This window comes from Dinoponera quadriceps, unplaced genomic scaffold (genome assembly GCF_001313825.1).
Source record: "Dinoponera quadriceps isolate SergipeBrazil2010 unplaced genomic scaffold, ASM131382v1 scaffold4681, whole genome shotgun sequence".
NCBI classification, from domain to species: Eukaryota; Metazoa; Arthropoda; class Insecta; order Hymenoptera; family Formicidae; genus Dinoponera; species Dinoponera quadriceps.
In genome coordinates, this window is record NW_014561157.1 from 315,231 (window position 1) to 339,470 (window position 24,240).

Genomic DNA, 24,240 nt, shown 5'->3' on the forward strand with positions numbered 1-24,240 from the left:
TTCTCGCTCGATGGCATTACGAACGCGGTGCGAATCCTCTTCCGTCTGAAAGTACCGGAAAGCGGACGCTAATAGCAGACGACACACGATGTGGCAAAATCTTTAAAGTAAATCTTAAAAATAGAAGGAGATAAAATCATCCCTTGTTTCCATCATGATTGCGAAACGGCGCGAACTTCAAATACTGGTTGATATATTTCTAGGAAATCGAAAAAAAAAAAATAGAATTTTCGGAATATATTTCTAGGAAATCGAAATAAGATAGTATTTAATGGAATGATTGCAATTCTAAACACAACTGATTCGGACTGTTTCTGTTTACTGATCTACATTTATTAAACCATGTAATCGAATTTTGCTTCAGTACATAGAAAAAATAGTCTTAAATTAATGATAGATATTCTCATACGTAAGAATTTTGCTTCAGTACATCGAAAAAATAGCTTTAAATTAATGACAGATATTCTCATATGTAAGCGAGAATATTATAATATTCTTAGATGATTAGTCTGTGAGATGAATTTTCTTTTCCGTGTACTTTTCGAATCTTTCATTATGCGACTGCGCATGCTCGAATCGCATTGCACCTATAGGTAGCGGTGGAAGGATGACTTTACCTTCTCACGTACAACTTTACAAATCCTCATCGGACGTGATGCCGTCTGTGAATCAGATCCCAGACTTCGTTAGGCCAGAGAAGCGATATTTTCGCCGCGACGGAACACGATCTTCAGATGCGGAACGCCGCCCGCGTGTCCTTTCTCGTCATTCGTGGACATTTTACGTCGTGCGCTCGCTCTTCCGGATGCAACAGCAAGTTTCGCCTTTGTCGGATCCGGCGCGGAGGAAGAGGGGCCGGACTGAAACACATCCGCGCGTTCTATCGCGAGAAAAATGCTGCCGAAGGTATAAAGCGACCGTGGAAAGTCTTGCTTGCAGAAAATAAAGCTTCGTTTCGTGACGCGCGGGTGTGCATGCGGTTTTATTTTAGTTCTACTTAGGTAATCATAAATTCGATGAGCTCGTCATATCCGCGGTTCTATTTATAACAGTGTAAGTGGGCACGTCGAAGAAACCAGCGCTAACTCGAAGAAACCAGTGCTACTATTCGGTCACCGGGGAAAAAAAAAAACTTGAAAGAATGATCGCTTCTTGCCAGAAAAGGTGGCAGAAGTGACCTCTCAAACATCAAAATAGTGACTAAAAGTGATATTTTTTTTCCGTCAAATTCTGAGAGTAACTAAGGCCATTCAAGCAAAAAAAAGTAATACTTTTACCCTCCCCCCAAGGTTTATCTTTGAATAACTTAACATATAGCGAGTTCTTTTTATAGTACGGTTTGTAAGTTCATAACGAGGAAAGACGAAGGGTATAAACAAGGGTATATACAAGCACGCTGTCGGAGCAGTTTTATTAAGAGAGACAGCAAAAAAAAAAACATATAGAACGCCCAAATTTAACAGCTCAGGAAAAGAAAGTGACTACATAATGACCCATTTTGGACAATAATAAATTTAATAGTAAATTTCTTAGTGACGTCAAGGAAAAGTGACAAAAGATGGCTCAAGTGACCGGATAGCGGCGCAGAATTTCACGGTAAATCACGATCGCACGCGAAGACCTCGCCGACAAAGTTACCGTTCGCGTTTACGCGTCGGCGAAGTTGGTTCTCGATCGTTTAGCCGAGTTTGAAAAATCCACCATGGGAAGTGGGCCTCGGCGGAAGCCTCCATCGCTTCGCAGTATCCTTGGTCATGGACAACACACGTCCGTGTGAAAGCCAGGTACACTAAACTAAGCTAAACTATGACGACACGAGGAGGGAGAGAAAAAGAGAGAGAGAGAGAGAGAGAGAGAGCCGCGCGAGGGTCCATAGTGCGAAAACGTGAGCGACGCGCGAACACCGGTCAATTTCGAGAAGGTCGTTAGACCAGAACAGCGGGCCGGGATGACCTTTCCGCGAAGGTTTAATGGCCACAAACACAAATGGAATTAATCGACGGGGCCGGCAGCCGGTTCGCAAGAATGTTGGCACCTGGACACTTGCGACATCGCTCGTACCGCCGCGTTTATGTTGTATCGACCGACCATTGTTTTCGCCCGTCCAATAAAAATCCTCGTCGAGAGCAGATCCCACTTGTGACCACCAATGATATGCGCTGTCGCCGATGCCGGAGATTTCGCGCTGTAGTTAGACACGTATAGTCGCGCGATATCTAGTCACGGCGATATAAAAAGTTGTAAAACACGCAGTCAGAGAGCTACACGCGACCTTCGGGCGGAGAGACGTTCCCGTCGCCGCGCCGTTGCGAATCGTTCAAATCACGCATGACAACCTATAAGCTACAAGCGAGGATATACAATTGACTCGACACTGTCGACTGTAAAAAAGTAACAGTAACCTTCTGGAGGGTTGTTAAAAGGCTATTACGAGAGGTAATTCATTGCAATAGCATGATTCCTTATGAATTAATGAATTTGATAATTGCTACAACACGTGTAGGAAATTTCCCGGGATCTAATTGGGATCTGCTCCGATTTCCCCGAGTAATTATGGATTCTGGTTGGAAATGTAATGTTTTTAAACACGCAATTCCAAGTGGGAAACACAAATAAATTCTGTTTGGCCAGCCCAACATTTTTTTCCCCGGAGATTTTTCTCCGGTTTTCGTTTAAATTTTGTATATAAAAACGTAAGGTAGAAAATAGTGTAGATAACTCGAGTGATAATGGCCAGATATACATAGGTCATATACACAGCATGATGCCTTTATTCTAATCTCATCTAACCTTTAACATTTACCGGGATTAGAGTTAACATAATTTTTCCATCACATGTGTGTGCATAATATCTGTAGATTTGTAGTGCATCGTGTAAGGATTATTACATTGCAAAAAAACAGTGACAAAATTTCACATGTCATTTCTGTGTTGTTATATGATTTTCGGTGATTTTCGACGCTTTAGTATCTTTCTATTCGGTCATTACTATAGTAAACCTAATCATGTACTGATAAAAATTGAATAAGGGAGATATTTGTAAGGTTATAACGATTAGGTACATATTAGAATCTTAATGTATTATCGTAATATATTATTTTATATATATAAAATATAAGTAATATTATATGCATAAAATGTAAGTAATATTATACATATTACTTACATTATTAAAATGAAAAATCGTCCATTTATAACACGATTTGTTCGATTTATATTTTGTAGGTACATTAATTTAATACTCTCTTTATATATTCTAATCTAATTATAATCCTTTCCATTACCTGAGGTAATAGGTGACGGATGATAGGGATTCGATAGTATAACCTGATGAGTACACTATAATGAATTCTAATTAAGATCCTGATTACCACACAGCATTACATGACTTCTTAGGACCCGATAGTATAACCTTAGATATACTCAACAACCAGTTGAGGTCCCAAGCTGAACCATGGGGTAAATTTCTAGTCGGGGTAGAGCACAGATAGATAGAAAAAGAAAGAGATAGAGATAGATAGAGAGAGAGACAGAGAGAGAGAGAGATAAAGAGAGTAAGCGGCGCCTCCCTTCCGTCACTTATGTCTAGACTTTTTTAAAGCTCTTCCAGCCGAATGTTCACGACGTACGTAATTTCACGGGCTTCCCCCCTCCCTCCCCCCCCCGCTCCTCTATCAGTCTATCTTCCTCTCTTCGCTTTTTCCCCCTTTTTTTTTTTTACCGGCGGGTTCAGGCCCAATCCAGCGCGCGTCTAATGCGGCGCGCACGCAAACGATGGTAGGCGGCCACGCGTGCGACTATTTTTCGGGGCTGTTACCCTCGCATGGGGGGAGGTGGCGGGGCAGCTCGTCGCGCTTTTACATGCGCGTCCGACCGCCCACCACTTATCGTTAGCAAGCGTAATGTTCCTCGACGAGCGTCGGGCCAAAAGTATCTCGTTCGTGTACGCACGGCTTAAGAAGCTGTTTAAAATTCGCATTGTTCGAAATTACGGAGGGAATTAATTCCTTGCGTAATACCGCGCGACCCTGCCGTTTTCGCGCGTATCCCGAGAAAGATTGGGGCGGTTGAAGTATTATGAAAATTTTGGGGAAACGCGCTAATCTTCTTATTTAAATAGGCCGTATAAAGCGGCCCCTTGAACCGACTGTGCGTTTACAGCGGCGGGCGATGAAAACGGAAATGTATGCTTCATAAATCTTAAGAACGTAAATAAATAAGTAAGACAAAGAGACGTTGTGAGAATAACTATCTGAAACGTTATCAGATTGTCTCAAGAAGGCGAACATCGGAAGAGTCGTGCGAAATTGAGCGGAATACGTGATTTCTCCTGATACGGGAAAATAGAGAGAGAGAGAGAGAGAAAGAGAGAGGAAGAGAAAGAGAGAGAATCATTGTACATGTATGACTTATTGTACGCGAAACGTAATGTGCGTTGCGCGTACAATAATAACAAGTTAAAAGCCGAAAGCGTATTGAGCCGTTTCGTAACATAATCTGACATAGGTTATCCGATGTAGTAAACGCATCAAATGCACACGTGGCCGCGAATTAATCAGAACGCATTGCGCGATGTAACTGTGATTACATTTGTTAATTATGAGTTAGAAACGCACGGAGAGAGAGAGAGAAAGAGAACGTGGCTCGGGCAGTAATTTAATCTCGTAAATTGTGTCTATGTTGCTTAATATGTACTGCGGCTTAACGTCCGGTTCTAATTAAATCGATATTAATTTTCTAGTGTGGCACTTTTCGCGAGATAGACGCGTACTTCGTACCGCGAAAGACAAAGGCTGCGATACGTAAAGCGATACGTGTCTACAATAATGTTATTCGTCTGCGCATCGCCCGGAGAAGTAGAGACGTGAACTCGACACTGATACGAAAGGATACTGATATATCTGAATATCAGTAGGGTATGCAGAGCGAGTTCACTGAAAGCCGATACATAGGAGGATCTATCTCGTAGAACGTAGTCCGAGAGCCTGACCAAGCGATTACTGCACGTTGTATCACTTTGATTCTTGGATCGAGGATCAAACTGAGACGTTCTCTCTCTCTCTCTCTCTCAATCTGTCTGTCTGTCTGTCTGTCGGTCTCCGTCGAGTGGTAATACCGGAGCAACTTTGTATTCACGCGGGAGAATTTCCATGCGATGGAACGTGCATATATCGCCGCGTGAACAATATATGCGAAACACGCCGAGAATCTCTCAATGCGGAAACGTTCGGTGCAATATTTTCCAGCGAAGACAACCACCGCGTGTTACGATTGCGGTATGAGCTTCGTTATCTACATTATCTATGCGGCGAACGCCGTAAATTGCATTTGAGAAATAACGAGGCATTAAGAGAGGCGGAGTGAGTTTCGTGCGAGCTGAGCGAACGTGAAACGGCAGGAGTGATAAGACAACGGCAATAATCGTTAGTCAAATAACGGCTCCGCAAATATTAACGTTATGTGTTGTCGATCGAAGAATCAAGTTTAGTTGTCATTCGTCAAAATTCAGCTTATCAGGAATTTGTGATCATTTTATACAGAAGACTCCGATGAGAAGTAAATAATAATGTATATTGCGGCTGATTGCTAAATTTCGGCCAATGGGACGGGTATCTACAGGTTTGACTTCAAAGCCGGTTTGACTTCAATATCCTCGATTTCGATTTGTCTGAAAAGTTTGGCGCAACGACTATTCTGTACCTTACGGTCGTCATAATGGACCGAGAGAGAGAGAGAGAGAGAGAGAGAAGGCGGTGTTGATCGCGATAGCGCCGGGTGTTGCAATTGCAACGCGATGGAAGGAGCTACTTGCAAACAGCGCTTTGAACTTTCCTATCCCTGATATAACGGCATCGAGGGGAAATCTCAATCCTCGCAGGCAATTAAAACTTCCACTCGAGCTCGGCCCCGTCGAAATTGTCTTCGGTTAAGAGTCGACGAAAGACGAATGAGGGAAAGAGAGGTGTCTTTTTCTGAACGATATCGCATCACGCACGCAGCGTGACGCGTGAACGATAAATTTTCCATGATAAGTTCTCTTTAGCGCGCAATTCCGATGCGCGTCGCGTGACTTTTCAGAGAGCGGGATCAGCGCTTCGCTTCGAAAAACGCACCTCTCGTGACTTTCGATCCAACGGAATTCGACGTCGAATTCTAATCGCTTATACGGTAATACGAAAACTTTCCATCCCCACGTTCGTATTACTTCCGTTTGCTGACATTTAATATCCAAGGCACAAAGTAACGCGCGATTCTCGGAACACAATGCAACATTTGCAGCATTCGTGTTATGCAAAGAAATTGCAACTTTCTGCGAGAAGTTTAACGGGGTATATAAATACATTCGCTCATTCGATATTAAATACCGACTATATATCGCTTCCACCACTTCCGATAACCGACAAGAAGTTCTCGAACCACAGAATCGATAGAAATCAATGTAGATAATTAATATAAAACGAACGTAACAGAGATCGTTTGTTTTATTCAGAGCGTTTCGAGAGCGCCGGTATCTTTCGTTCGATGCTACCACCTAGGGCTATCTATAGCCAGGTTGTATCGACGATAAAGCCGCGTTATTCGCACTATGAATATTTCGACATTTGTAGGAGAGAAAGAGAGAGAAAGAGTGAGAGAGAGAGAGAGAGAGAAAGAGAGAGAGGCAGCGGACAGCTACTGGAGAATATAACTCATCATGGAAATGAATTCGCAATATGGCACGGTGGATTATTGCGCGGAGTTAATTCCACCGGTGGGTAAAATGAGAAACATATAAAAGCACGTCCCGCGTTGAATGCTGGGAAATACGGTGTGCAGTATCATCGGCATCGCGCCCCGTGTAATACGCTGCCTTTTAGTTCGCTTGTCAAAGACCGTTGTTCAGGTAGTCTTATTAACGCGAGTATTTTATTGCGACGTTGTCGGATGATCCTTATGTTTAATACAGAGCGAGAATGCGAGCAAAATACAACTTTACAAGAAAAAAAAAGAAAAGAATCCCCTTTACATTCGTATATCTGACGCTTACTGCCTCGTTCGTTCTTTTATTTCGTCAAGTCGTAAAACGGGACGCGCACCGTTGCATCTTCAATTTCCAACATAAATTAAAGCCCTTTTTACATTATTTATTATTTTACATAAATCCACGCGTTATTTAGTTATTAAATAGATAGAAACGTGAAAAAAATTAAAGAAAGTTAAGGACGAACATTTCTAGTTGCGTCACGAAGAGATTCCATTCGAGATTCGCGACGACTCGACGTTACGATGAAAAATAAAGTTCGCTGACCACGACTTCCATTAATGACTATTATTCCCAGAGATTGATTTAGCATGTGGGACTAAACCCGAGGAAGACGCGGGGTGCGTAATACAGCGTGACGTTCCTGATATCGACAGGTGTTGCCAGGTACGAATAAAATGTTCGGGCGAAAAGAGCGATGGCACGACGAGGTACAGGAAGAGAGTCGGGCCGAGACAAACGTTGTGGTAGGACGAGAGAAAGGGTGAGAGAGAGAAAGAACGACAGAATGAGATCCAGAAAGCGGGTGGAGGGGGGGAGGGGGGAAGAGAGAGAGATAGTGCGGAGGTTGCGGTAGGACCTCTAACCTGTTGCGCAAGGAGAGAAACATTCCCGATCTTCACGAAGGACGAATAATCTGCAGAACGGATGCGAACCCAGGTGAATCACAGTTCTTACACGACAATAACCTCTCGCTCGATAATCGCTTACGCTTTATCTGCGATATCAAAGATCAATTTCACGTTTTGACAAAGTTTTAATAATTTTCTAGTCGTTAGTTCGTACACAAAATAACATACAATTACCAGCAACGAAAAAACAGAAATTATCTGAAGATAAGCATAAATCGTAGATTTATGATAGGATTATTTCTTAACAATTTTCTGAATTTTAGGGAAATTTTAACCACCTAATCCCTCCCCCCACAAAAAATTGTATGACAATTATTTTTTGCATCGAGAAAAAAGTCTCTAAAAGGGTTGCAGCAAAAATCGAAATTACCTGGATATAAAAGCGCACAAATCGTATATTTAATCTATATAATTGTTTTAACGATCTCTTTCATTTTAAACAAATTTTAATATCTGCCTGCTAGCCCCTCACTAGAAATTCTGTTTTCTGTTGTAACGAATAGAGTGAAAAATTTGTGTTTTTGTTTTCGCGTACATATATTTTTAATTATAATTTACATATTTATTATATTTTTAATGTCGATTCCAGTACGTGACTCAAACAATATATAGTTAGATACGCTCATGACATCATTATCCGTTCTCTCGTATTTTAATAACTCGTTTTTGTTGTTATTAAACGCACGAGTAAGAATTATAGATGGACAAACATGGACCAATCATCGATTGCAATATGTAATTCAAAGAAAACACAATCAGATGTACTCATATAAACAATTGTCCGTTTTTTGTTTGTTTATAATCTTTTTTACAGGTTAAAATAATTTTTCTATGGACAAATCTGGACAAACGGATACCGCGTAAATTTTATAAAAACTCGCATTTCCAAGTATTGAGTTCAGTATAGACCTCAGAGCACGTCCTTTAAAAAAATATTATATAAAAATAAAAATCCCCGTACCTTTTCGTTGAATGTACAGATTCGAATATCTCTAAAAATGACGAGGCTTCTCGTTAATGAGGGGAATAAAGAGGCGGTACGTGCATATACGATTTTTGTAGCAACCCGAGCAGAAACGTATCTAGTAGATTAAATTTCAAGACTACTAGATAGTAATGACTAGATAAGTTTTCTAGCCAGTCCCTAGCTCGTGACTAACTAAGTACTCCTAATCAATCTTTAATTGTCTAGCTGCTGTTTAGTCATTAAATTGAAAATATGATAATAGATGAAGCTATCTGTTCTAAAATATATATACAGTCTAGCTATTATCTCGTCACTAACAGGATTATATTAGTCAGCACATCGAAATTATGTTTATGTTACAATATCAAACTCTGTCTAGTTATTATTTAGTAGCAATGTGCTGTAAATCCTATATAGAAATTGAATATCAGGATTGTCTAATAGCTACACTAATTACATAGATAATGACTAGACAAAAAAGATTACACAGTAATGGCGTGGAAAACCATCAATATATCTTGATTAGAAATTGAGTATCAGGATTGTTTAGTGAGTATACTAATTACATAGACAGTGGGTAGATGAAAAAAATTACACAGTAACGTGATAGGAAACTATCGGTAAATCTTGATTAGAAATTAAACGATCTGTGCTTAATGTAATCTATTTTTAACCATTGTCTGTGTAACTGGTATAGCTGCTAGATAGTCCTAACATGCGTTTTCCATTTAACGATGAATTTCAAATTTATATTACATTAGTACTAAATAATGATTAGGTAAAATTTGATATTGCAACATAACCTACATTTCAATATGCCAATTAATACTATCCTGCTAGCAGTGAGATAGTAACTGAAACGTATATTTTAGGAAAGACAACGCCACATCAATATTAAATAGTTGTTAGCCAAAATAGACAATGATGTAATACGCAAATTTATTTCTATTCAGGATCGCTATGTTGCTATTAGACAGTTACCAGACGGAGTTTGATATTCAATTTTTATGAAGGATTCACCGAATTTTCTATCTCGTTATTGTGTAATTTTTTCTAACCATGAGATATAACTGCGCTGAATAAAATATATGTAGCCAATATAAAACGTTCATTAGTAACTGTGATAGTAGTCTATACATACGTAATATGTGTGTCTCAAAAGCTAGTCTTAGGTTTCAAGTCCAGCAGGGAAAAGCGAAATTTTTCCAATAGAATGGGAATATAACACGTAATCAAGAAGAATTTCAAGAATCAAACTACATTGGGTCACCTCTTTGAGAGAGAAAGAAAATAAATTAAAATTCTGATTAAAAACAAAAAAAAACTATCCAGTCACTAGAAGAAATTCGTGATATAGAAGCTCTAAGATAAAAAAACTATCTAGGGATTAAAGTACTCCTGGTACAGAGAAAAAGCGAGAGAAATCAAGGAAAAGAAAAATAAATTTTTTCATTTTATTATATCAAACTACTAGCTAATTTTTCTGTTACACCTACAAGGAGAAATGAGCGTTACATTTTTGGCTAGTGGCTACTTAAGATTTTTTATCTCATGACTATGTACTATTCTTTGTCTAGCTATTAGTTAATTTTTCTAATACAGCCATTAGAAGAAACGAATGTTATATTCCGAACATAACGGCTCTAACTAGTATTACTAGCTGATAGCGATGTAAAATTCAACTTTTCTGTGTCATGACTAGACAATTATTAGATTCGATTTTTACTCGGGAAACTTACTGAAAGAAAAAAAATTGAATAAATCTCCACTTATTTATCTCGGTTATCTTGGTTGTCACATATACATAATTATAGATACTATATAATTCAAAGTCGCAGTATCTTATAAGAGGTTATAAAACATCATGTTTATGAAAAAAAGAGATAAAAAAAAGTCACACTCATGATTCTTATATAATTACGCACGGTCGAATATGCGAGATCTCGGGATCCGGAAGAACGCCCATGGTTGACTTCTCCGTATGCACCAGCATCCGAATGTAGCTCGTCGTTCCAAATACACGATCTATTATGTGTGCGCCGCGCGTAAACTTTGACAGGCGCAAATTCCGCGATCGAGTTTACGCAATCGGTCTACAATGGAGTTAGACGGAACAAAGTCACGCGCGCGGTTCATGTGCGTATGCAAGCGGACGGGCATATACAGATGTCGCGTAAAAAGAAGTCGCAACACTGTTGCGAAGCTATATTAAGATGCAAATTGCTAGCGATTATAAATAAGCGGTCGCACCGTGAAGGAATCGAAGGGCAATGCAAAACGGGTTCAACGTGCAAACATATTAACATCGTATGTTATCGCGCACAATTTACCTTATCATTGTAAAGTAGAAATGTAGAACACAGTAACGAGCAACTATGAACGCGTAGTTTTCTTTTTCTTTTAACGTAGAAATACACAGTAAAGATATTTCAAATATTTTAACTTCATGTCCAATCCCGATGTTTCTTCGACGCTCTTATAAGTTTCGCGCGCTTTTCTCCGACTAAAATTGTAATAATATACGTTTAATTTAAGGTATACTTTTTCGTGTTTGAAAAATATACAAAATCTACCCCAGATTAGATCTCGGCCAGTTTACTTAATTAGTTTAAATGAAATATTTGAATAAATGGAATGGAGCAATTAATTTCTGCAAACATTCTACCGCGCGCAACCCGCGGCGAGGTTCGTAAATACATTTTATTATTCCCCGACGTTATATTTCCTCGTTGCGTTTTCCGGGACGTGAAACGCCACATTTATATACATGTACGGAAAAAAATGCAGTTCGTGTAACTGAAATTTGGCCATGACAACCGAAATGTTCTGTTATCTGGAAACCAAATGAAAACTCGATTATAGAAACAGAAAAATTCCTGTAGAATGTATGCTTCCGCTGCTCGGACAATTGTATTCAGTTATCTTAACCGAGTTAATATTGCTGCTCGACAAAAATATTGTTTTTTTCCTGGTGGGATATGAAACCTGAAACTTCTTGGTTCCGAGACTATTGCCTTAGATTGCAGGACTATTATTTGCTGTTGATATGTTGTATCCAACGGCAGTACATGTCGCATTAACGCAATTGGAAGGGAAAATTTCGGTTCCTCGAGCTGAAAACATTTGTTGACGTAAACAGCCCTTCAGCTAGTGAAAAAAGGCTACATGTTACTGTAACCGAAATTCAATTAATTCAGTATTCTCGGTTGCCATAATCGAGTTAGTTTTTTCCGTGTGCGAGGAAATATAGATATTCATTATTTTTCCCTGTCGCAGACAAAGTTTCCGCGAGTGCACGTCAGTGACATAAACAAGATAACCTGCTGAACGCAACTAAGAACGCAATGTCCTAGGTAGAGGACAGCGTAATCACAAATGCAGTAGGAAATCAATGTGTGTTGCTGAGCTGAACTGTTGCGTGCGCGGCTCGGTCAGATTTCAGACCACTTGAAAGTTCGATTAGTCGCAATAGCGCGATTATTGAGAGGAAAAATCAGAGATAAAGACCATCAGGAATCGCTCTCAACTTTGTGCTCACTGTATAATCATACCACACGCTTACCTCGACTATATGATAAAGAGCCGACGACAAAAACTACATCCGCTATCGTACCTGGATATCGCAGAAGCGTGCAACCGATTGGAAAAATAAATAATTCGCAGAATTTATGAGATCTATAATCCAATTTTTATACACAGGGTACCTGCATTTAAGCATAAAGCATTTTTACCCGTGGTATGCAGGTGGAACGGGTGAAACTGAACTGAAAGTATCATTTTGCGGAATTCGCAACACTTAATGAGGAATTAATTAGTCCGTGTGAGCTAATGAACGAAGCGGGAAGCGATAGGCCGGAAAAATAGTCGTATAAGGGAAAATAGCTTACTTTTGAAAATCTAGCAACGATATGTTAACTGATAGCGAGAAGCGTGTTTCTTTTTCGGTGCGCAGCCCTTTGTCGTCGTTTGTTGCTCGCTGCGTTACTCCGCCTTTAGTCATCAGTTGATGTTTATCGTTACTGGAAGATCTTCCGAAATAAGCCATTTTTCTTTATACAGAATCCCAGCCCTTGACCGGTCATTGGTTCATACGGATTAATTAATTCCTCGTTAACTATTGCGAATCTCACAAAAATAGCACATGACTTTTCTGTTCAGTTTTACTCGTTCTACCTGCACGGATACGAGGAAAGGTTTCTCTCTATGAGAAAGGAAGACTCTATATATTTTTCTTCTTACATAGAGGGACTCGGGGCAAGGCGGAGAAACGCTATGTACTAAATAACTAAGCAACTACAGACTTGGACTTGCACATATAAGAGAGAGAGAGAGAGAGAGAGAGAGAGAAAGAGAAGCGAGTCAACGTGCTTGTCAGTAACGAACAATAGCAGAGTCTGTTGAAGCATATAGTTGGGGCTTCAAGAACACGTGTCGCAAATGCGAGCGAATTTACGAAAACCAATAAATCTCATGTAATTTTATGAATTGTTTGCTGCCTTATTAGATAACTTGTATTTGTTGTACGATATTAAAAGAGGTAAATAAATCTCACGTAATATATTGTATCTTATAGTAGATTAATTTTTCGTGTTAATTCAATTCCGCTATTCTACAAGACATGCGTAATTTCACATCTACTATTTTGGGCAAGATGGGGATGTTCCCATATTATCTAAATAATTTTCATTACCGTTAAATATTATTGCCATATTTTTAAATAACTTTGTGTCACTTTGCTGATGTTATTTAGTGCATGTATTGCGCAGGCCTGTACTCGTAGTCTGTGGGAGACCGAATGGCTCGTCAAATTTGTCAGCATTGGCCGCGCGAATTTTGCGCGGGATTTTACACAGAGGAAAGAAGATTAGTAAGATTTATTTGTGATTTATATATCAATGATGAGAGAAGTCATTTTGCCTCCAATCGTTTCATCTTATCCTCAATCAAACCCCGAATTGTAGGATAAAATGAGGTCAGAGTTTTTTTTGAAAGAAATCCTGACCATATTTTCTTTTCTATTTTTTATTTATTTTAATCCTAATTCGGTTTTATAACGTCTAAGTTTCATTAATGTTGATTATAAAAGTTCTCATAAATATCTCAATTAAGATCACTTCGTTTCTATTAAGATTTTCTCTTAACGTATCCGTCTTACTACGACTTCCCCTATAAATACATAAATTCGTGTGCGCGACTTATTAAAATTCGATAAAATTTCTCCCTCGAGCGGTTTATAATCTCACAATAAGAGTGGTCCCCTCTATATTTCGCTATATTTTGTTTGGACTCGACACCCTTACGGTAACGTACACAAATTAACATTGCAACGTTCGCGAATTCGAAATGCATACCGTTGTATCAAGGAGGGGAATGCGTTACCAGTGACGAAGCGCATCCCGATACCTTCTGAGTGGCAAGCACTTTTTGACTGCACACCGAGACTGTATTTCCGCCAAGAGACTTGGCTCGAATATTCCATCTGAAAATACTGCCGCTAACGCTCGCTTCGCGTTCCCGTTCGCGTGTTAGCGCTCGGTAGATGAGTGACAATTTTCCGATTGACGACGCGACTATGACGACAACCATTGTTAAGATCGCGACGTGGCACGCGATAATAAAAAGGAGTGAGGGGAAAAATGGGAAAAGAAAGAAAACAACAACAGAAGATACAAAAAAAAAAAGGGAGGGAAACCACGAATATACATCTGCGTTGCAAAGAGGCTCGATTAATTCCCCGCGATATACAATATTCTTCGAATCGCACTTGCAAGCTTGTGAATAAGTAGCGGTCTGTGCGATAGAATCTTTTTCTTTGCCTCAGTATGTATGTCGCAAACACTATTACGTATCAAATCACGACGCCGTGCATGAGCGGAGAGACACGCCACTCCTCGCGTCGCATTTTCGCTGAAATACTTGGCGCTAAAATACGAAACGCTGACACGGGCGGGACTGAAAATAATGCAGCGGCCTTGCGGAGGTCTCGATCGTGACCTTGCACAACTTCTCTGCCGCGGAATAACCGCGGAGAGAGCGCTCTAGCAGATATGTTTTATTACCGGATAGCTGAGAGCACCGAAGACGTTGGCCGATACCCTCCACTATACACATCTATAACTAAAACTGGCCGCCCGATTTGCATCTTACGTTTAAAACACACGCGATCTTCGTGTTACTGAATTGAAACTCGGAACTACACGGCCATATTTAGCGTTGGAGTCGCGACGACTCGGAGTTTTTGCTGACCCCTGAAAGCTCGAAACGATGTTATTGTTTACTGAGAATCGATCGCGATTCTAAAATTGATCAAATGTTTAACCGAATTAACGTGACCTAACTCTTTGCGCGGTCTGGATTATTTTCCAGGGAATTCAATCATTACGAGAGTATTTGTATTTGTAGTATTTCAGTATTTAATCAATATGACAAAATACATTTATAACGATCTATATCGAATGTAGTATTAATGTATAAAACATTGGTTTATAGGATCGACTGGTACGAGACGCGACGTCGAGGCAGATCCAACAGGAGCGCAAAGGGCTGATATAATTCAATAATAATAACATGATTGTGATGTAAATTCAATTTGACATTGAGTATCTCCCTTGGGAACACTCGTCGTCCAAACAATTCGCTTTTTTGCACGCGTACGAATTAATAAAAATGCTTTATTTCTTGATTTATTTCCTGATCTAATTTCATCGATAAAAGCAATGTTGCGTACTGCGAAATAGCGTCACGCGATTACGGTGCCCCGACGAATGCACCATGATACCCTGAGCAGTGGTTAAGTAATGAGTTTATGTTGCCTAAGGTCTAACTACAAAGCCGGGATTGAGTTGTTCGCCCCAGTGACATTTGAAACGCGGCTGAGAAGCTACGTAGACGCGCCCACTCTAATGATGTTGAACGTATCAAAGTATTGTCCAATGCATTATAAGTGCGCCGCACTCTATAATTGATAATGCATATATATATATTTTATCTGGGCTAAATAAAAATACCCTCGCCTCTCACGAAGGCAGCCAATTACGCGCACATGCGACGTGGAAAAGAAGGTTCTTGAAAAGATCGGGAAGATCGGAGAAGAAGGCCGGAAGACGTATTCGGCGGAAATGTTATAATTTCGAAATGTGGCATTTCTCCGAAAAATTCTACGGTGAGCGTAGCCTGAATCGGAGATTGAATATTGAGAGAAAAGAAATATCACACACCCCGAAGACGGATCTTTTACAAAATGTACGGTCTTCCGGATAACGTCCGGCGCACTTCATTTCCCGATCTCGTAATATCCCGAGTCAAACTTCGCCTTTACATTAATCCTGTAAATTCCATCGAGCATGAAGGATCAACGGAGAGAATCTCCAGAAATAACATTATACAAGAGCTATTGTCTTGACTTGATGTTACAAATAATTACTTACTGCCATTTTTTCCGTATTTTAAAGAACTTGTTTCAGAATTACTTAATATTATACTCGGTTATTTTGATATTTTGATTATTTTAACTCCGCCTATTTTTATTTTTAGTATTTAATCTTTCTTTTTGATGCTCCGCAATATGTGCAAGAAATGATGTGCAATATGCGAGTAATATTTTATATTGCGTTATTATATGATCAAATCTCGGAAAATCTTCCTCCGCAACACGGCTTCGTATGTCGCTCGCGAAATTATATATAAGTATTGTTATTTCTCTCTTGCTATCGTATTCAGCCGTGCGAGAATGCATACTACGGATTGACGAAAATAGTACGTGATGGCATTCAGCGGCAAATATTTACTCAAGCCCCAAGAAATTATATTCAAGGCCGTTCGCACCGAGTCGCCGGATCACAACATGCGAAGTGAATTAAGTTCAGCAGATAGAAATGTGGAAAGGGAAGAAATCTCGCGCGTGGCCTCTTTTCTTCGTTGAATCGTAATTTAACATATTACGTTCGTACGAAACGCGAAACAACTATATCATCACGCAAATGTGTGCGATTAGAAGTTATTTAAGAACATTATTACATAACATTGCTTAATAAAACATTACATTTACCGTTCATATCAATCATTTGGATATCGGTTATTCGCTAATGAAATACAATAACTCCGTAATTAATTGACAATGGTTTTTCTCACATACATTCAATCATGCCGTAAAGGTTATAACAGCAATTATGCGAAACGATAATGTTAATGTCACGTTTAATAAATCATTTTCTACGAAGTGAAATTTATATCAATCGTCGAACGAGCGGGGACGGAAATGATTCGTTCCTACGTTTTCGAGGTCCCATAAGTAATTAATTAAATAAATTAACATACGCGGGGAAATATCCGGCGCGACGAAAATACGGGGGAAAGAGAGAGCGTAGTTGGCGAATGTGAGTTTCCGGCTCCGTTTACCACGCAGTCCTGTTCGCTATTAATTAAAGTCGTTAAAATCCCGCACGGTCGGCAGCTTTTCACATGCTTGCCATTTTCAAACGCTTGCTCTTGATATCGACTAAATTAATATATCACATGATATTTTTCTGGCTATTCAACGTCGAAACGTACACGTGTAATTCTATGCATAGAAAAAATAATTACTTTTATATGGAACCGCGCGCGCGCGTGTGTGTATGTGTGTGTATCGAACAATATATTACAAGACGTCTAACTTTGGAAGGTAGGAGGAACTGCGAAATAATGGCCTCCCCTAAAATGCTCATCGATCGATCTCAAATTTTGCTCAGTAATACCATAAGTAATACCGGAAAGACGCTAAATCCGGGACACCTTGTATACTTATTTTCTGTCTCCAAAAGGAGGAAGACGAAATATGGTTTACGTAGCATGTTACGAAGGCTGAGAACTTGTGGGAGCCTTCTGGAAACTTCTTCTAATCCTTTAATGCAGCGCGAAATTAAAAAAGCCATGCGGCAAGACTAATTAAACTTGAAGGAGAAACCTTAACAAATTCCTTTCGGTTGTGCGATAATTGCGCTTCTTACAGGTGAAAAAAAAGAGCGCGCGTGTTTGCCTTCAATTGCGTGAAATTCACGAGATAGATTTGAGGATCTATTGAAAAGCACTCGCGGAAGCGGCGTTTACGTCCGGAGGTTATTTTATAAACAACTCACTATTTTTACAAGCACCGCTCTCTATAAGGAGTTTTTAATTAGTTTTCCGTTAGTCTCATCGTGTCGAGGAGGACGTTTTTTTCGTGTCTTTCGAGAGAAAGAGAGGACGGCTTCGTGCAAAGTCGCGCGCGCCGCTACGGGAGTTTGAGAGGTCGAAAGAAAGATGCTCTTTCTCGTAAAGCTATAATTAGTGCGGTGATTTCCGAATAAAAGAAGGCGCGGACAAAAGAATCCGCGAGATGGCGTGCGAGATCGCGACGTTCGCGTACGCAGATGAGTTTCTTCCTCGGAGTAAACGTACTTGGGCGATGATCGGACGCGATACGAGGTACGTGAGCGGCGTAGCTTAGCGGGGCACCAATTTATACTTACGAATCCATTCACGAGGCGGCGATTGGCCCCGTGTACCGTGAAAACGACGCGTGATTGCGTGCCCGAACGTGCATTACCCCCTTGCGAATGTCGAATATACACCGAGTCACTCGAGATATAAAGGAACAATAAGTAGCCATTGCGCGTGATCATATAATATATAATGATTCATCCCGAAGAATAACATGAAAAAAAAAAAAGAGACAAACAACTTTTTGTTATTACGATTATCAACATTTTCGCACACGGCGGTCGTTGTTTACCGGCACAACCGGGTTTGTTATTCATCTTGCAACGGTTGCAACATATGTAGCGCCGAATGAAAATACAATATGAGATAAATGTGACGTCGATCCGTAGTATGATTTTCTCAAACGTACGTACGTCACAAAAGATGTAGCCCCGATGAAACGCATACTTCCCTCCGTTGTGCCAACTTTCGGTTGGCAACCGTCGGCAGTGAAACAATACGCGTAAGATCGATTATTCTCATAAGACTTACATTTGATGCCCGATGTAATCGTGCGGATTTGGCAATTAAAAGATTCGGACGAGCACCGAATTATTTGACTACTCGCTTCGATATCTGTCATATCATGGCGTGATGCGCTTATCGATATGCGAGTACCGTCGATACCGTATATATCTCAGTACGAACGGATTAGGCAGGTCTCTAATCGCGAAAAAAAAGACGCTCGTCTCCGACCTTCATCCTTGAACGCGGTGAATGTGCGTCTCGAAGGTCACGCGTCTTCACGAGTGATTTCGATGAGAGCTCGACGGACCGGCTTAGCAATAGTACAAATGAACCTAGACAATAACCGCGGATAAGTATGAATGAACTGCGGTCAGCAAACAAGACGATCGTTCAAGGACTCTTCTCTCCCTGAGTGCTATTGAATTTGTCCGGTGTTAACGTTAACCCTTTCGCACCGAACGTCGCCGATCGTGCCTTTTCTACGTCCGTGATATGCAAATATGCGGTTTGAAAGGCATTTCGAACTCTGCCGTCTCGGTTCATAGACACGTGCCGAATCATGATTTACCGTTCGTCACGAGAAGATTGCAGTCGGGAATATTTATTACGCCCGTCAAGATGGCTATTTTTGCAGTTGCATTACGTATTACGCATTACATCGAACACCGGGGAAGAAGCCAAGCGCGCACGATGATGAATGACAGATAAAATCTGTCTAACACTCTCTGTTCTCCGTCAGTTTTTTTTTACGACATTGCGCACCTCGGAGGAAATAAGTATAAAAAAATTTAGAAAAACAAGCGGTTCAGCATCGAGAGTTATCTACAAGTCCTGCAATCGCGCGAGTGCCTCTATCGATGAAACGCTCGATTTTTTGATAAGGCAGTTATCTAAACTTATATCTTATGACGAAAACGACCGGCGTCATTCTGCATTTCGGTGATAACAGCGGGAGTGTATCAGATGCTTGTCTTACGTAACGTCTCATGCGCCTTGCGATTTTCGTTCGCGCAATAACATCGACCGTTCCCGCGGTTTCAACGTACCGCGACACCGAAGAATCGATCTGCTTTTAAGCCGCGGATCTTAGTCCGCAGTAAAACAACACGGATATGAGAAAGATACCGGTAGTCAAGTCTTAATCTTCCGTATGTCATTCGGGGATATCTTTTAAATTAATACTTCGAAACATCAAATATCACCCGTCGACCGTTTAAACAATCGGATACGACGAATTCCGACCGGTTTTGTTAGAAATTTTTAAATTTCAAAACGAAAAAATTTCGCTCTTTATACGGACTTGAAACAACTAAAGCGGATGCTCCGGCTATCGTCGTGTAAGTGTTACGTAACGGGCGGAGAAATGAATATGCGAAGCCGCACAGAGTTCCAAGGGCAGAGCGAGAACGGGTTGTCAGTTTATCTACCCGGTTAACTGTATTTAAACGTCGCGTCTCGCAAAATATCGAGAACGACCTGTATCTGTTCATTTATTGTCGTGTGAAAGTCTGCGCGAGGTAGGACGAGTACTCGCGCATATATGCTAATGATGTCGATATCTTCCTGTATCTGACTTTCGTGCCGATATACGCGAGACGCAACGGGTTCGAATGATCATTTCATAAGTTTCAAACAACTCGGGAATTTCAAACTGTGGGAAACTTTACATCATAAAGAAGAAAATCATCCTCTTAATGCGTATAAAGCGTACGAAGTAACTAATATTGCGGTTGTTAATTTTAGTAATTTAATATTTTCCAGCTGTTTTTAGGTTTTTATATTCAAATACAGGTTGAAATCAAGAACAATTCAACTTTCGATTTGTGTTTTTATAACAAGTACGGTAATACTTGTAGTATACTTTTAGCGTGACAAGGACATATCGATGTGATTACTAAAGAATTTCCTATCTAGCGTAGTGGAAAGTATAAGTAGAAAAAGAGATAAGACTCGCAAGGACGTTAACGTAAAAGCGAGTGTGTGCAATAACAGATTCCTACAATGATTTCAGCACATTCGATGCAGCGAGGCGGCGAGCGACGGACTATGCAGCATGATGTTTTATATTTATTAGATCGATTTCAAGGGATCGATAGGTGGAGCGAGCGGGTAAAACGCAGGCGATCATGCATTAACATTGCAGTCGAAATTATTTTCAACGCATACTGAAATGGCATTGTAGGCTCGAATTTGCAAGGCGAAACGTCTCGAACCTACGATTTGCAAATATCAACGTGCACTCGTGTGTCTCGCGAACGGCGATCGGTGATATAAATTACAGATAAATACGAGAGTTGTCTGTATCGTTTCAACAACTTGAGAGTTCGGCGAACAGATGATGAATGTTTATGTATACGTTGAAAGTCGGGGCGGAGAATTTTAGAAAGTCGATTAACTCGTAAATAACCATAGTAATGTTGTTATATAATCGCGATGAAAGGTATATCCAATCACCGTGGAGAAATAGAATAAATTTTACGATCGGAAAAAGTTTACATATGTCATCGAAAATAAATTAATGTTGCGATTATGCGTCTTGAGATTTATTAGTTATAAAAATTGCAATATTTTCTAAATCGCGCCGCCGGTTATTTTGCAAAATTTGACTTACGTGCAGAGACTTTTTCAGAGTTTTTTTTTTAATAAACATAGTTTATCGATATCTCTGTGAGCGAAAAAAATAAATATTTGCTGTCTTCGTCGAGTTATTTCTGCCCCGAACCAACATTTCGAGACCCAAGCGAATCCTATTCTAATCTTCTCATGCATCTCCCTTTAGAACATGTATGTCAAATATTGAAATAAATCCTTGATAGCGTTCGTATACGTTCGTCGAATATGGAAATGACATGATAGATGCGACCGGCGTATCCTTTGCTGTCTGTGTCTTTCGCGAGATTTCTCCCGTGCACACAGCTTCGAGCTTCTCCCGGTCAGACTGTCATTAACGTCATTAATGTCGCTCCTTATAAAGGTCGCCGAGTTGAATTAATTCGCCATGCAAATCGAGTCGCGGGTCCTTGCGACAGAATCCTGCCGCAGCAGATTTTATGCGAGGGATCGCCCGCCCCGTTTTCGAGGCAGAACTTGATTGAACCAACACACGAACGTTCATTTAGACTTCCGTAAGGTGTGTTCGCGAAACGCATACCCACAGATCACGCGAGTAATTGTCAGGAATTTCAAAGACGCTCGCCGATTGCCTACGTATGCACGGTCACGATAGCGCATCGATTTTTTTTCTTCTGATACACTGAAAACTCCACTTAGTTGAGTCAAGCAAGATTTATTTGGGATATGGACAAACAAATGTTTTGATTATGAGAATCGAAATTTGGTTTTCTCGGAACCAAATCCTTTTAATTTTCGCTCCCGAAAACCGAGCCTTTGGATTCGGAGAATCGAATTTTAATTCTCACCACTAAAACATTTGTTGTCTATATTCAAACAAGAATCCTGCTTGAATCAATCAAACGGGTTTCTCAGTGTAGATAAACCTTACGAAATCGGACCGGTCAGAATGCAAAACCTGCAACTTTTGCATGCTAGGTTAAATTACCTTACCCTTTTCTCTATTTGTGTACATGCTGTCCACTCGAACCACTTTCAATATTATTAGAAAGGAAATTTATTAAGTCGATAACAATCAAACACTCGAACTCACGTAACTACGATCTGACGTTAGTAGAATTAAAAACGGCAACGGTTGTTTATAGTTTCGCAACGAAGTGTTCCTTTCTAAAATATTCCTCGACAATAATACCACGATATAATTTCCGCGCGAATATGCAATTATGCAAGTAACTGCAACTACGAGTCCGTATAATGTCCGAAATTTACAAAACAAAATGTGTGACCCGTGGAAATTTATCGAGCTGTTATTTTTGCGCGCAACCGAGCTACAACTAATGCGAGAGCATTTCACATAGTTTCGCGAGTAAAAAATAATCAACTTTTCTGCGTTATTCGCAATCGCTCTCACACTTTTTACGTAAATGTAATCGCCGTTTCCTACGATCTGCTTTGCCGTCACGTGTGACACGTGAGTCCTCGGATACACACGAGCGGCAGAAAGATGTGCATTAATTTGCCGCGCGTTTCAGCAGTATTCAGACGATAATGAAGCAATCGCGTTAATATTATCAGGTCTGCGCACGTACGTACGTATGCGTTGCTTTCTTATCATTTCGAGTATTGTTTAAACGCGCGACGAATTGAGCAACGTCCACGTTTCTTTCGCTATTCATTTGCTTCGAGTATTTTTATACTTTTGACTGATACCTGTGTAAAGTTACCCAAACGAACTGCACGCGATAATGCTGTATATTTACGATAATCAAATCGTTGTTATACAATAATACGTAAATTCTGTCCGCGAAAAATGTTAATACTTGCCATGTGTGATAATCCACGTGTACTTGCACGCATGAATTATATATAATTTGCTTGTAATCTTACAGTTCTTTAAATATATGCATAACGCGTAGCATATTTGATGTATAACGTTTAATTGCATGGTAATTATATTGGAGAACTGGCATAAAAGAATGATAAATGGTGAATTTTAACCCCGGGAAATGTCGCTCTTTCTTCATATTCGATTAAATAAAATATAGACGATGAAATATAACCAACCACTGCGAGAAACCAAGTTACTAAGTGAATCTAACATAAAATCTAACATATATAAACAATATACCGGTAATACACCGATTCATAGTTTCAGGAACAATCTCAACGCTACTCGTTACTTATTTATGCACGGAAATAAATAGCAACAAATTAAAATCATAAATGTATCATATTATATATATAATGAGACGCCGTCATAAAATATTTCGAATGATTTTGAAAGAAACTATGCGGGAGAGAAAGAGAGAAAAAAGAAAGAGCAAAAGAGAGGGGGAGAAAGGCAGACGAATAATTCATAAAATATTTAGGGACAAGTGGGACATGGTGCTCGATGTTTTCGCCTCGTCGTCGTGGCGACTCGTACAGAGCGTGTCACCGACGAAACAGTTTAATGTTATATAATAAAGGCACACAATTTTAATAACTTGCACATCTGTGATTACATGTGCGCAGTAACAGTGCAACGGTTACTGTACGCACACTTGGATAGATCAAAATTCAAAGTTTCACTTGTCGGTTAGTTTCAGCAAAAATCACGAACGTCGATGGTTGCTGTGTCAGGTGATGTGACATATACGTACATACACGTGGAAGTAATAGATAAACGTATCTATTATTATATGTGTAAAATATCGCCACTATTGTATTCCTAATCGTACCTGCGTATTGTACGTAATACAACGCATACACTGTTCGTCGTATATCATGCGACTCGACTACCGGTTTCCTTTGCTTTTTTCTCTTCTGCTGTTTTTCTGCTTCTTCGAATCGTGCATTGTTGCACCGCCGGTGCAATATATTGGGACACTAATTATGCTATGCGCAGCTTAGTGACGAGAAAATATGAACTGTTTAATACGAAAATATCGCGACCGAGTATATATACATTATATTGAATTTGCATTCGTAACATTTTATATTGTGTTTATATATCAAGCATCAAAATGTCAAATGTAACCGAGATATACATTTTTACGACCTTCCGGATCACAAGAGAAATATCCCTCTGTTTTCCCGAATAC

At 39.9% G+C, this 24,240-nt stretch overlaps 1 protein-coding gene across 4 annotated transcripts in view; it reads right to left on the reverse strand.

Moving 5' to 3' along the window:
* Nucleotides 1–24,240, reverse strand: part of LOC106750930 — a 102,924-nt gene that overhangs the window by 49,213 nt on the left and 29,471 nt on the right. The window lies entirely within an intron of this gene.